Source organism: Rutidosis leptorrhynchoides, chromosome 9 (genome assembly GCF_046630445.1).
Source record: "Rutidosis leptorrhynchoides isolate AG116_Rl617_1_P2 chromosome 9, CSIRO_AGI_Rlap_v1, whole genome shotgun sequence".
Classification (NCBI taxonomy): Eukaryota; Viridiplantae; Streptophyta; class Magnoliopsida; order Asterales; family Asteraceae; genus Rutidosis; species Rutidosis leptorrhynchoides.
The window spans coordinates 153421396-153436477 of record NC_092341.1 but is presented as its reverse complement, the minus strand read 5'-3'; positions in this window follow the sequence as shown (position 1 = coordinate 153436477).

Genomic DNA, 15082 nt, shown 5'->3' with positions numbered 1-15082 from the left:
CCTTTGACCATGTTCGACGATTCACGAACAATTATGTGTATATAGATATGTATATATAATATATAATATTAACTAAAAACATTAACAAAGTATTAGATATATGATACTTTATATGAACATATTTGTTTCGATATATTTATCGACAGAATTAAGAGATAATATCAAATGATTGAATTATCAGATACATTATGATATGATTATGGGCCTATGTTATGAGGTCCACTGTGATTTAAGAAATCTATTATTTTTGACAACTCATTACTTAACCAGTATGATAAAGATAACGATAATTATATTTTATTTTATTAAATATATATAACGATTTAAATTAATATTATATATATTTTTATACGCGTATTATACGTACATAGTTTTATACTTTTACTATACTTTAACTTTACCTTTACTTTACTTTTACTTTATTTTAACTTTAATAATTCATACTTTAATAATTCACTTTAATAATTCATACTTTAATAATTCATACTTTAATAATTCACTTTAATAATTCATACTTTAATAATTCACTTTAATAATTCATACTTTAATAATTCACTTTAATAATTCATACTTTAATAATTCACTTTAATAATTCATACTTTAATAATTCACTTTAATAATTCATACTTTAATAATTCACTTTAATAATTCAAAAATCTATTATAAATAGAATTCAATAGGATTCATTATTTCATAGAAACTTGAAAATATATTTCTCTAAACTCTCTCAATCGAATTACATATATATATATTTACTTAGTATTATTTCAAGATATTATTAGTATACATAAAATACTACGACGAAGTTATATTCAGACGATTTCAAAATAAGTTTTCAAATGGGATAGAGCCAAGGAAATTATGGGTTATAGCTATGAAGGTTATGGGTATTGATCGAGGGTATTGCTCGTGAGGTCAACCTAACGTTTATCATTTTCAATGCGTCTACGTACTTTCCTGCAATATTGAATCACAATATTGATACGTGAGCATTCATATCTTATCTTTTATATATTAATAGTGTATCCCTGACTAGTGCTCGAGTATATATGATTATGCATGTTTGTATGCTTAGTTTCGTCGTTAAATAGTTTATGATAAATCACGAATTTGATACATATGCTACTGAGATAAGTTATATGATATGCATGTCGTTGAAAAGCTAAAGAAAAAATTAATAACTTTTCATTTAGAAATCGTGTGGTTTCGATGAACGGATTAAAAGATATGGTCAACTGAATTATTATTAATTTTAATATTATTATTAAAACGATTATTATAACTGTTATCAGTTGATGTTATTACTAAAATTATCTTTATTACTAAAAATTAATATTTTTATTGAAACTATCATTTTATTATTTTTATCATTATTATTATTATTATCAATATTATTTTATCAAATAAATATGCGTACAAAGATATTTTTACCACACGTAATGTAATTACATTAATAACACATACCACTATATTTTTATGATATTAAGTGAATTTTATAAATTTTATTACTTGAGATATATAAAAGTATATTTTTATCATATATGAATTTTAATATAAATTTTTATTTATTAATAAATGACTTGTATTATTTAGTATAATAAGATCTGATAAATATATTTAAATATATAAAACTACTATATATAAGTTATATAATAAACATGTATAGATTTTGGAAGTCATTTTGGGTCAAGTTGACTTTTGTTGACTTTTGCATGTCAGTCTCGAGCATTAGGATTGTGATACACTACGACTTGACCTAAATTGTTAGACAGATATTGACCAACATATTTATTATATATACTTAATATAGGTTCGTGAATCCGAGACAAACCCTGCACTTGTTCAGTGCCGTCATATACATAATTGCTACGAAATACAGTATTGTGAGTTTCATTTGCTCCCTTTTTATATATATTTTTGGGCTGAGAATACATGCGCTGATTTATAAATGTTTTACGAAATAGGCACAAGTACTAAAACTAATTCTATGTGGGTTTAAACCAGAAATATACCCTTAGCTTGGTAACATTAAACTACTTGTCTATGTACGGTAGGCACGAATCCTAAAGATAGATCTATTAGGTCTGACAAACCCCATCCTGACTATGGGATGCTTTAGTACTTCGAGGTTATTTTAAACACACCTGATCTGGTGTACTTTAGAGGGTAAAACATGAATGTTAAGGCTTGTTACTGGGTGCCTACAACTTATAGAATACTTTTGTACACTTGCGAGTGTACATATATTTATAAACGGAAATCTTGTGGTCTATTAATATATTGAAATGATTGTTATGATAAACCTATGAACTCACCAACCTTTTTGGTTGACACTTTTAAGCATGTTTATTCTCAGGTACGAATTAAGTCTTTCGCTGTGCATTTGCTCATTTTAAGGACATTACTTGGAGTCGATCATCGCAATGGGACCAAATGTTGACGACTTCGTCCAGGAGGATTAGGACAGGGTCATCACAGCATAGCTCCTGCCCAGCTTGGATCTTTGATTGATTCATTAGGACATTTAGGTTCAATGTTAGACACAAAATTTACATGCATACAAAAATTGTTGGTTGCATGCCTTCTTGTTTTAACACCACTAGCTAGATTACCAATAACTTGCTCAATTGGATGCTCTTTTGTCCATCTAGTGTTATGAATAGGTGAGCTTGTCGTGGAACACACAGCATCTTGATCATCAGCTGGTCAAAGGTATGAGCAGCAGTTGGAGACAGCTGTTCAGTATTAATGTAACCAGTACCAGCTTGTGATCCTTCAGAACCAGTAGACCTATGCTCAAGTTGTAGGACTTCAGTAGAGCCAGTAGGTCCACTAGGTTTAGACACAGATGGAACATAATGTTCCATCTCATCATCAGAGAACTCAGCAACATGGATTGGTGAGGGATTTGCAGCTGGTTCCTCTTCATCATCAAGAGCTTGCTGAGTAGGCTCTTCAAATAATAACTCTTCATCTTCTGGACTGGGAGATGAGGCTGCGGCAGTTTCATCAAATGTAACATTAATTGATTCTTCAAAACAGCCCCTTCTTTTATTGAAAACCCTATATGCCTTTGACATGTTGGAATATCCCAAGAATATACCTTCATCAGCCTTAGCATCAAACTTGCCCAGTTGATCCCTATTGTTTAGAATGAAACAGGGAGTACCAAATACATGAAGAAATGAGATTGAGGGTTTTCTTCCTTTGAGAACTTCATAAGCAGTTTTCTGATGTCTTTTCAATATTAAAGATCTATTCTGGGTAAAACATGCTGTGTTCACAGCTTCTGCCCAATATGAATTTTTCAGCCCAGACTCAGCTAACATAGATCTTGCTGCTTCAATGAGAGTTCTGTTTCTTCTTTCTGCAACACCATTTTGTTGAGGTGTTCTCACAGCAGAAAAGTTCTGTGAAATACCTTTATCAGCACAAAATTCTTCTAATGTAGCATTTCTGAATTCTGTACCATGATCACTTTTTAGCTGTTTCACCAGTTGCCCATTTAAAAGCTCCATTCTTTTGATAAAATTGATAATTTCATCAGCAGCTTCACTCTTTTGCTTCAAAAAGAATACCCAGGAATATCTCGAATATTCATCAACAATAACCAGTGTATACTTCTTCTCACTACAGCTGGCCACATTAACAGGAACAAAAATATCCATATGAAGTAAATGAAATGGTTTCTCAACAGATGAGATTTGCTTTGATTTGAATGAGGCATGGTGATGTTTTCCTTTTTCACAACCAGGACACAATATGTCCTTTACATAAGACATGGTGGGTATCCCAGACACTAAACTTCTACCGAATAATTTGTGAATATCTTTGAAGTTGAGATGTGAGAGTCTCTTGTGCCATAACCATTTCAGGTTGTCTGCTGCCTTCGAATAGAAAGAAGTATCAGTTGTTGTGACAGCTGTGTTCATGTCAATTTGATACATGTTTTCATGACGTTTTGCAGTCAGCAGTGGCTTCCCAGTCTTATCAAAAATAGTGCCAATTTTCCTTCTGAATTGGACTATCTTATTCTTACTTGTCAGTTGGCTTTTGCTGAGTAAATAATGTTTAAGCCCAACGACATATGCAACATTTGAGAATGTGACATTCCCATTAGTCAAAGTACCAAAACCCTTTGTGTAACCCAAGGAATTATCTCCATACGAAACAACTGGACCATCTTTTTCTTGATAGTCCATCAGCAGGGACTTACATCCGGTCATATGTCTCGAACAACCACTATCGAGATACCAGATTTGCTTGTTTTGAATGCCCTGCACAGTAGCTAAGAGATTAGTTCTTTTTGGGAACCCATCCAAGGATGGGTTCTGGAAGGTTCATCTTTGATGATCTCTTTCGCAGCAGCAGATGGGGTTGAGGTAAAAGGACACCGGTTAGCTAAGTGAAACTTGCTGCCATATTTGTAGCATTTTCTCACATTTGGTATCAGTGACTGGTCATACACTGAGCAAAGGGGTGCAGTAAGATCGGGTCGATTTTTGGTTACTGCCTCAATTAGCTGCTTAAGCTTGACTGTCATAATCTCAGTGATAGACAGCTCTTCATTCGAGTCCACTTTTGCTTTTCCCTTAAGGGCAGCTTTCTTCTTGGAACCAGTACCATAGTCATGACGTATTGCTTTGCCTTTATCATTTGACGAGCCAGTGTGGGAAGTTACTGGCTTGTCTACTGAAACTGATGAGCTAGAGGAAGTTTTTCTTGCTACCTTTGACTTGCCAGTATTACGTTTGACTGGCTTGTCTACAGCTACTGATTGACTAGTAAGTTTGTCATCAGCTGGCTCAGCACAATTGGAACTCGAGCACGAAGGGGAATCAGTAGGTTTAATTTTTCTAAGATTATTTTCAGTGATTTCCCTTTTGATACGTCTTTCTTTTGGAGTCATGTAGTAGATGCTTGAGGGGTCAGTAGTCTCATCAATTGAGGTACTGGCTTCTCTTGCTCTAACTTCATTCTCTAAAATCTCTTTCATGGCAGGTGGTGGGGACACAGTAGGTCTAACAAACTTATTTGTCAAGACCTTTTTACCCTTAACTATCTTGGCAAAAGTATTTGACAAGACAGCTTCAGGATCTGTTTCAAGAATTGGGTCCATGAAAGTAACTTCTGCAATAGCAGCAGTAGCAACATAGTCACCAGCAAAGAAAGCTTCAACTTGGGCAGGCACCTGCTCGTTAACACACTTTGCTGTGCGTTGAGCAGATGTACACCATGAAGTGACAACCTTTTTAAGATTATCCAGCTGGTTCTTGACTTATGCTGCCTCAACGTGAAGAGACCTTAAAGCAAAGTTTTGTTTTTCAAGTTTGGAAATTTCATCTTTCAAGATTTTAATTTCATCATTTTTGCTTTTAAGTTTCTCATTTAAAGATTTGTTGTCAGTTTTCAAAACTTCTTCACGTTTGCTGCCTCTACATAAGTCAACTCTTAGGTAGTCAAACATTTCAGCTTTTTCATCGTCATTATAAGTTCGAAAATTATCAACCTTATACATCAATTCAGTTTTCCATTGAGGTGAATCTCTTTTCTGATCAGCTTCCCTTATATCAGCTAAAAACTTACTACCACTATCATCCTCATCAGACTCCTTGTCCTCCTTGGCCATTAAACACAGCTTCTTCTCTGGAGCATAACCAGCACCATCATCATCAGTATCACTATCAGAGGAAGACAACGAGCTTGTTTCATCCCAATCATGATGCTCAGCAACTAGAACCTTTTCTGGCTTTTTACCCTTCTTATCAGTCTTAGCACTTTCCTTCATCTGAGCTTTCATAGCTTTGTACTTGTTCTTGTACTTGTCAGCTTTTGAGAAAGAGTTAGCATGGGAAGTTGAAGGTTTTCTGGACATGCATTCAGCAGCAAAATGTCCAACCTTCCCACAATTATAACACTCGGATTTAGGACCCTTGACTGACTTGCTGCTATACCTAGCACTCAGTTTCTTACTCCCTTTGTATGACTTGCTAGTTCTATTACATTTGAACCTTTTGAACTGCTTAGCCAGCAAAGCCATACCTTCAGCAAACCCTTCTGCATCACTTTCATCATCACTGCTTTCTTCAGACCCAGTACCACTATCCACTTCACTCTCAGCTGTCTCTTCTTCTGCCAACAACTTTTGAACCAGTAAAGCCTTTTGAGCTTTCTTTTTAGCAGCAGCAATAAGAGCAGTATCATCTGTCTTAGAAGATTTTGAAGTGGTGGGGGCAGACCTAAAGTTTTCTTTCAAGTTAATTTCAAATTTAGCCTCTGCCTTCTCATGGTTCCAAAGTGAACTGTAAAGAGAAGACATGTTAAAGTTCTTTAGGGTCTGAGTGGTTCTTAAAGGGTCAGTAACAGATTTCCATTTAGTAGACAGTGAATCTATGAATTTGTTTACTTGTTCAAACTCAATATAGGTGACATTCAAAGTGATCAGGTCAACAATCAAGGAGTTAAACCTAATGAAGGTTTGCTTAAGGGTTTCATTCTTGTAGGCAAAGAACATTTCATATTCTCGTTTTAAAGCAATCATTCTGTTCTGCCTAACTTCTTCCATACCCTCATAGGTAACATCTAGATAGTCCAACATAAGCTTGGCATTTTCTTTTCCCTTAATCAGTTTCAACAGTGGGTTAGGCAAAGTTATAGCTAACAAGGTTCTGATTTTAGGGTCAAGTCCAACACGACGTTTATCCTCAGCATCCCATCTAGAAGGGGTGAGAATAACCTCTCTGCCAGGAACAGCAGGAGTGTCAGCTGTAGCTGGAGCACTACCAATAGTCTCAGTGGGTACAAATGGACCATCTGTGGCAATACCAGGTATGAGTGGGTCAATAGACTCAAGGTGAAGCATGAATCTTGCCTTCCAAGTTTCATACTCATCTTCATCAAATATGGGTGGTCTATTGGATGAGCCATTTACAAGGTAAGCTGTATTTGAATATGCAGCCATGAGAGAATTCAGATCCAAGATATTGATTATCAAGACTGAAGCTCTGATACCAGTTGTTGGTCCCTTGATAACAGCAGGATTATTGTAGGGGGTGAATACAATTTCTTTTAAAATTAATTAACAGTTAAACACGATTAGTATTCAACCATGCAAATAAATAGAGTCACAAGTAATTTTCAACAGTTATTCTTTATTGATTGAATCACAAAGAATCACAACTATCCTTGGCGGAATGATAGTTGGTTGATACAGATTACCTAGATTATAGCTAAGAGGTAAACTAACAGCTATTACACATTTTGACTCTATAAAAATAAACCCACACCACTAGTTGTTACAATAGTGGATACAATAATTTATAGTAGTCCTATTATCCGTGTAATGATTCTATTGTCCATTGGTACATAGGATGCCTGTACTTGTGGGGACAACTATATCAGAGAGCATGCTCTCCTCTTTCCTCTTTGGTAGCTATTTGCAGGAACACCCCAATTCGGTTTGGCACCACTATTTGATTATACAAATAGAATGTTGTGTTCTCTAGGTGTTGACAAAGTATAACCCATGTCTACACATGCGTTAAACTTCTGCATTTCCACGTGGTCTTGTAAGGTCACTTGTCAGCCGCCGACGCGTGTCCTTTTCTGTTCAACTTTGTCTTAGACTTCTGTTGAATAGTACCATTGATGTAGACTACTCGGGAAACTACTATGCTTATAATGGAGCATAGCTGTCTTGTGTAGTAAGCTACATTCCAGCTGTGCTGGTTCTTCATTGCTGAGCTACTTCATGTTCTTGATTTGTTGAGTACACATCCTGTGCTGATTGTAGAACACTGTCTACCTTGTGCTGGTAGACTGAGCAGCAAACTAAACACTCGACACAGCAATATCTGCTGTCTATACATACACAAACTTGTGTTGACTGCACATATCATTTTAGTGCAAATAAATTACAGTTTTGTCATAATTAAATCCTTAATTATTTTGGGGACTCAACAATTATGATCTCCCATTCTAAAACTCTGAACAAATCACAAGGCTAAACTTGTACATAAAGAATCCTGATGATTCTATTTCTGATGAAATCTTTAGCGAATACCTTACTCCTTAATCGCTCTAAATCATCGTGAATGAATTTCTTCATCACAATTTGATTCTAAAATTTTAAGATATTATCGTATCTTTCAATATTAATATCCTCGATATTTCTGAAAATATTTTCATAACTATTCTTATCCGAAATCATTTATCTCTTCACGCTATCTGTGTTACATTATAAAATAAACTGTTTTAGTTTCTAAATTCTGAAACCTTCGAGTTTAAAGTATGAATGTTTTTGAAGTAGTGCTGGGAATTGAAGCATGAGTTAGTATAATATAATGACACTTGATCAACGTGATTATATTACAGTAAGTTATGCTGAGTTTCTAATGGAAGGTGATGATTCACAGACTATACCGTCATCGTGTGCCATATTACACGACTCTTACATTGTATCTAATCTCTAAACATATCAAGAACGTATCTTCCTGATAGTTCTATCTTTTCTCGTGACTTCTGGTAATTTGAAAAGTTAGACCAAACAATCGAGACATATTATTACATTTAAGCAAAGAAAATTTTAATTTCTTTAATTATCGAAGAATCGAATCTTATTACGAAGATTTTCTCTAAATCTCTCGAATTAAGGAAATCAACCGTGACTACGTCACCGGTTAAGACGAACCTGCATTTAATCATTTCACTCTTTTGTGATAGCTTCACTCGTACTCTTCACATAAGAGAATCGTTTTATCCATATTACTCACTAATGATAAAAATTCTAATTTCTAGCTCGTATGCATCATGAAAACATACTTATTGTCAGTCATGACCATCCTAATCAAATTTCGGGACGAAATTTCTTTAACGGGTAGGTACTGTGACGACCCGGGAATTTTCGACCAAATTTAAACTTAATCTTTATATGATTTTGGCACGATAAGAAAAGTCTGTTAGGTTGAGTCTCAAAAATTTTGAACTGTTTCATATATGCAATTGACCTTCGACTGCTCTTGACGATTCACGAACCACTATTTGTAAATAGATACATATATATTTAAAATATATGAATTTGAAATATGAATTAAAATATTATATGACGTAATTGTTAGAATTAATAATGTAAAATTAAATAATATATAATAACTATTATTTAAAATATAACTATATATGTAAATAGTATATAATGAATATATATATAGTTTTAAATTTATTTTGTAAGCAACAATAACCCTCAATTGTCATTCGATCGATAATATGTAAGTTAAAATCAAACTTATATTATTTTAAAATAAACTGTGATTCTAAAATGAGTTTTACAAATTATAGACTTATTAAAAATGTATTTAGGAGCTATTTGTTGAATTTTAAAACTTTTTATATTTTACTTGGGGTTGAGAGTGAATAATTAATGTAATTTTTATTTAATAATTAATGACTGAATTTTATACCATAATGATCAGAATAAATAATTATAACTAATACAAAATTTTGGAATTTTTCTGAAGACTTTTATCCACCACTAAATTTACAACGGAGTACGATTTACTATCCGCATTAAAACTGTCCGTACCAAGTTTCATTATTGAGGCTGCTAACTTTTGATTCACTGTTTCTTCCTTTTGCATTCCACATGATAGGTTAAATATCGTTATTATATTATATTATAATTATTATTATTATATATATATTATTGTTACTAGTGTCCGTAAAATTCAATGAATTGAAAAAGGATACTGTTATTGATTGATCAATCAATATATTTGATGTACTTTTTCATCCTAATCTATGATATATAGATACTGCATTTTATAAACAAACACCCCACTATATCACAACCATTCTCCGGACTCCACCACTCAACCTCTTGACCTATTTATCTAACCACAATTTTGCACACATTTCCCCCATCATCTAAATTCACAACTGCATTAATACAAGGTTAAGATGACAACAATCTCAACTAGTTCCTTTTCTTCTTTCGATGGCAACCATCAAAAACCAAAGTCCTCTTCTTGTTTGTAATAATACCCATCAAACCACCATCTCCTCATCATCGGCCAAAACACCACCACCGGGGTCTCCTCCATCATCAACTCATCTCCATTACCAAACAATCACGACCACCTCACTCTCTTCTCTCTCTAAAATTTTCCTTCGTGAATCGTGAAAACCGCTAACCATGAATCACCTTCATCGTCTTTCGTTGCTACCAACCGGTTCACCACCATCACTCGTCATCAAACCAACTTAACCACCATTTTCTTCTTCGTTGAAACCGCAAACTCTCGTGATCACCACCTTCTTTCTTGGTTTATTTATCGTGGAAAACCACTTCACCCTCCTTCACCCAAGATCAACGGCCACCACCAAACTTCATATCACCATCTTCCACAACCCTACCATCAAAACCCATTTGTGTTGTTTGCTACGGTCAATAAATAAGAACATCATAACCTAACCACAACCAGCATTGTGTTGAACTGCCGTTCTGGTTCTTTCTCGATCATTAAACCACCACACCATCTTAAGACCGCCTTAAACCACCACCACAGGTCCACCATCTATCCACCACCATCGAAACCCACAAAACCACATCCATCATCATTGCTTTATTTATGTTCCTGCTATTGTTCGAAGACCCAAGAGATCATCAAGCTGCTATTACAGTTTTGTTTTCATTCGAACGATAATAATGATTGTGATGTTACAGCGAATACGATGATAACGATGAAATAGTGAAGTTGTTTCGATGAAGATGATACGATTATGTTGAATACGATGTAAAAGATGAGGACGATAGTTGATGATGAAATTATGATGATAATTATGTTAGTGATGAACATGGTGTCGATGAGGATCATGGAGAATGATAGAGACGATGATTGATATGAATTATGATGATGTGGGGATAGATATATGAAATGGTACACCAGGAATGGATTGTTGGTTATTATATATATTTTTTTTGTTTCGGTTAAGTGAAAAGAAACAGACAGCCACGAAATGGAGTAATTGGGTCGTGCTCCAATTCTTGATACTGGGCCGTGAACCTCCTGCTGTTGGGCCGAAGAAGGCTGGGCCAGCACTATAGGAAGGGAGACGAGCGGTTCAAATAGGTTAGGATTCAAATTAAAATAGAAAAGCAATCACGACTGGAGGGTTGAGTGTGTGTTCGGGTTAGCGAGTGGTCACGAGTTCGAGTCTCGTATGGAGCATTTTTTTTTTTTTTAGAAAATGCTTTATTATCATTATCATTATTATTAGTAATTATTATGATTATTATTATTATTATTGTTATTATTATTATTATTATTATTATTATTATTATTATTATTATTATTATTATTATTATTATTATTATTATTTATTAATGTTAAATGTTATTATTACTAAATTATTATTAGTATTATAATTATTATTATTATTATTATTATTATCATGATTTTTAGTATTATTATGATTATTATTATTAATAACATTATTAGTATCATTATTATTAAAAACTATCATTATCATTTTATTATTAGTACAATCATTAAATAAGTTATTATTATTATTAGTAAATCATTATTATCAAAACTATCATTTTAACAAATAAATATTTTGTACATTAAATATACTTATTACATATACTAGAATTATATTAATAATTCATATGTCTATATATCAAAAATGTTAACATTACTATATAAATACTTACATATAACAAACTAATGATATATTTTTTAAAAAATATAATACTAATCATATATATATATATATATATATATATATATATATATATATATATATATATATATATATATATATATATATATATATATATATATATATATATATATATTAATATAACTAAATTTATAGATATTAATCATTTTAAAAATATATACAAAACAAATAAATAAATAAATAAATAAATATATATATATATATAACATATAATTTAAGATATAATATAAGTATACTCTTTTTTTAATAGAACTTAGTATAAATTCTATATAACTACAAATATAAAAATAATATATACTAATAAATGAAATTATGTGATTTCCATTATATGTGTTAATAAACATACTTGATATAGGTTCGTGAATCCGAGGCCAACCCTACATTTGTTCAATGCCGTCATATGTATTTTTACTACAAAATACAGTATTGTGAGTTTCATTTGCTCCCTTTTTAAATGCTTTTGCAATATATATTTTTGGGACTGAGAATACATGCGCTGCTTTTATAACTGTTTTACGAAATAGACACAAGTAATTGAAATACATTCTATGGTTGAATGATCGAAGCCGAATATGCCCTTTTTGCTTGGTAGCCTAAGAATTAGTAAACCGATCTAATAATTGACGTGAATCCTAAAGATAGATCTATTGGGCCTAACAAACCCCATCCATGGTTGCGGATGCTTTATTACTTCGATGTCGTTTAATCATGTCCGATGGATGTCCCAGAATGATAGGGATATTCTTATATGCATCTTTTTAATGTCGGTTACCAGGTGTTCAATCCATATGAATGATTTTTGTCTCTATGCATGAGACGTATATTTATGAGAAATGAAAATAAATATCTTGTGGTCTATTAAAATAATGGAAATGATTATTTATGATAAACTAATGAACTCACCAACCTTTTGGTTGACACTTTAAAGCATGTTTATTCTCAGGTATTAAAGGAATCTTTCGCTGTACATTAGCTCATTTTAAGGATATTACTTGGAGTCATTCATATCATATTTCGAAAGACGTTGCATTCGAGTCGTTGAGTTCATCAAAGATTATTATTAAGTCAATTATAGTTGAATATATTATGAAACAGTATGCATGCTGTCAACTTTCGATGTAAAGAAAGTTTATCTTTTAAAAACGAATGCAATGTTTGCAAAATGTATCATATAGAGGTCAAATACCTCGCGATGTAATCAACTATTGTGAATCGTTTATAATCGGTATGAACGGGGCATTTCAGATACAAGTTGATCCTAAGCTTCATTTTGTTGAAGAACCTATCGAGATCTTGGACTGCGAGGTCAAGCGATTAAAGCAAAGCAGAATCCCGATAGTTAAAGTTCGATGGAAAGCACACAGAGGACTAGAATTCACGTAGGAACGTGAAGATTAGATGAAGCAATAGTATCCGCAACTGTTTCCCCGAGGAGACGACTACGGCAGATGTACACTAAAATTTTGGGACAAATTTTTCATAACAGGTGGGTAATATAACAACCCGACTTTTTCCTGTTACTATCGTTACTTGTCCGTTAAATATTTAACGGTGATTACTTAGAACTTTATGTGTTTAACATAATTAAATGCATACTTGATCCTAGTAGATTACTTGAATTAATATGGTTATATTAATTGATGAACTTGTTTCGGATAGCGAAATACCTAGAAAACGACATGATTAAGATAATCGCCTAGAAAGCTTTTCAGTTTACGGAATTCAGAAAAACGATAAAATAATTATTTATAATAATTATTGACTTTATGAAAAACATATTTAATTTATTTTACAGTTAATGAATTAAACTTGGTGGGATGCATTTAAACGACTAGTTAACGTTCCGGAGATCCGGTACGGTTAACGGCACTCGAAACGGACCACGCGCGTACAAAAAAAATAACGAAACGAATGGTACTTCACTTTTAATCATTATTTTATGTAATTATCATATTTTAAACATACTTTCAATTTATTAGAATTTATATAGATTAAAAAAGCGAGAAATTAACGTTTATCGATCCGGTTTACGTTTTCGGCTAACGACACTTAATGAGTACACTTAGGAAACTTGTCTAGCAACATTTGTGAGCCTATGGACTCCCTTTTGGACCCTTTGGCCGAATTCCCATCACTCCACCCATTTATGTGATTAATTTTAGCCCATGTGTGATTAACTAGTAATTTAAGCCCTAACCTAATTAAGGAAATAAGTATAAAAGGCATTTAATCACAATTCTTCCACCCATAACCCTAAGCCACGAAATTTTGTAGCCTCTTTCACCCTCCAAGTCATCGATCATCATCATCCTCATAATCACCTTCAATTTTAATTATTTGCTCTTGCATTCTACACGAAAGTGCTTCCTTTGATCGTCCTCTACACGCTAGTACTAATTGATTTGTGTTTTAAGGTATAAATACTAAACCTAATCTTATTAGATCTTATTTTTGTTCAATTACGTAGTGTAATCAAGTCTAGTGCTCAATTAATGGTGTCTTGTGTTATCGTTTATCGTTTAATTGCTCGATTGACGTTGTTTGCATGAAAAATGAATTTGTATTTTAATGATCTGATAAAATTGACTTATGAACTGATCTTGGATGATTATCTAGATGGATATAGATCAAAAAACTATTGATTTTGGACTTTGATTTTGCATGATTTCGTTATCGTATGCTCAAGATATGATTAATCGAAGTTTCGTTAGGGTTTCACATGATATCCGAATTTTCTGAGTTTCATGCTTTGTGTTTTAGTTTATAAAAAGTGTACTACTGTATTCCTTATGAAAAGTTATGCAATTTGGACTTAAGATTTGCTTCAAAAGGTTATGTAATGCTCCTGTTATGTCAAAACGAAGATTTGGTTTTTAAAGTGAGCTGAATCAGTTTTCAAAGTTACATAAAAATTGCTAGAGTGAACTAGGAGTTGATTGAGACTTTGATCTTCTGGAATATGTTATTTTAAGTGTTCCTTGACATGTTTCATGTGTATGCTAACTTGTGAGAACCTGATTTTCCATGAGATATATGCTCGTCTAAGTGATGTGTCCGGTTGATGATTAAAAACTGATGAGTCTGTACAGGTTTGCAAAAATGTACAAATTAGCTAAAGCAATATTTCTGATTATTTTATCACTAAAACTTTGAGATGTTTTGAGATGACTCTAATTGGCCGTTCGTTAAAATTCTATTTTCTATATTTTAAGAAAAATGTTTAAAAACTGACGCGCAGGCAGAAATTTTTGTAATGAACTATGATTAGACCCTTTCTGATATTGGACTTTTATTTATCGTATGAGGCTTTGGACAAACTTTTTGATAATCGATTTTAAGTGTATTT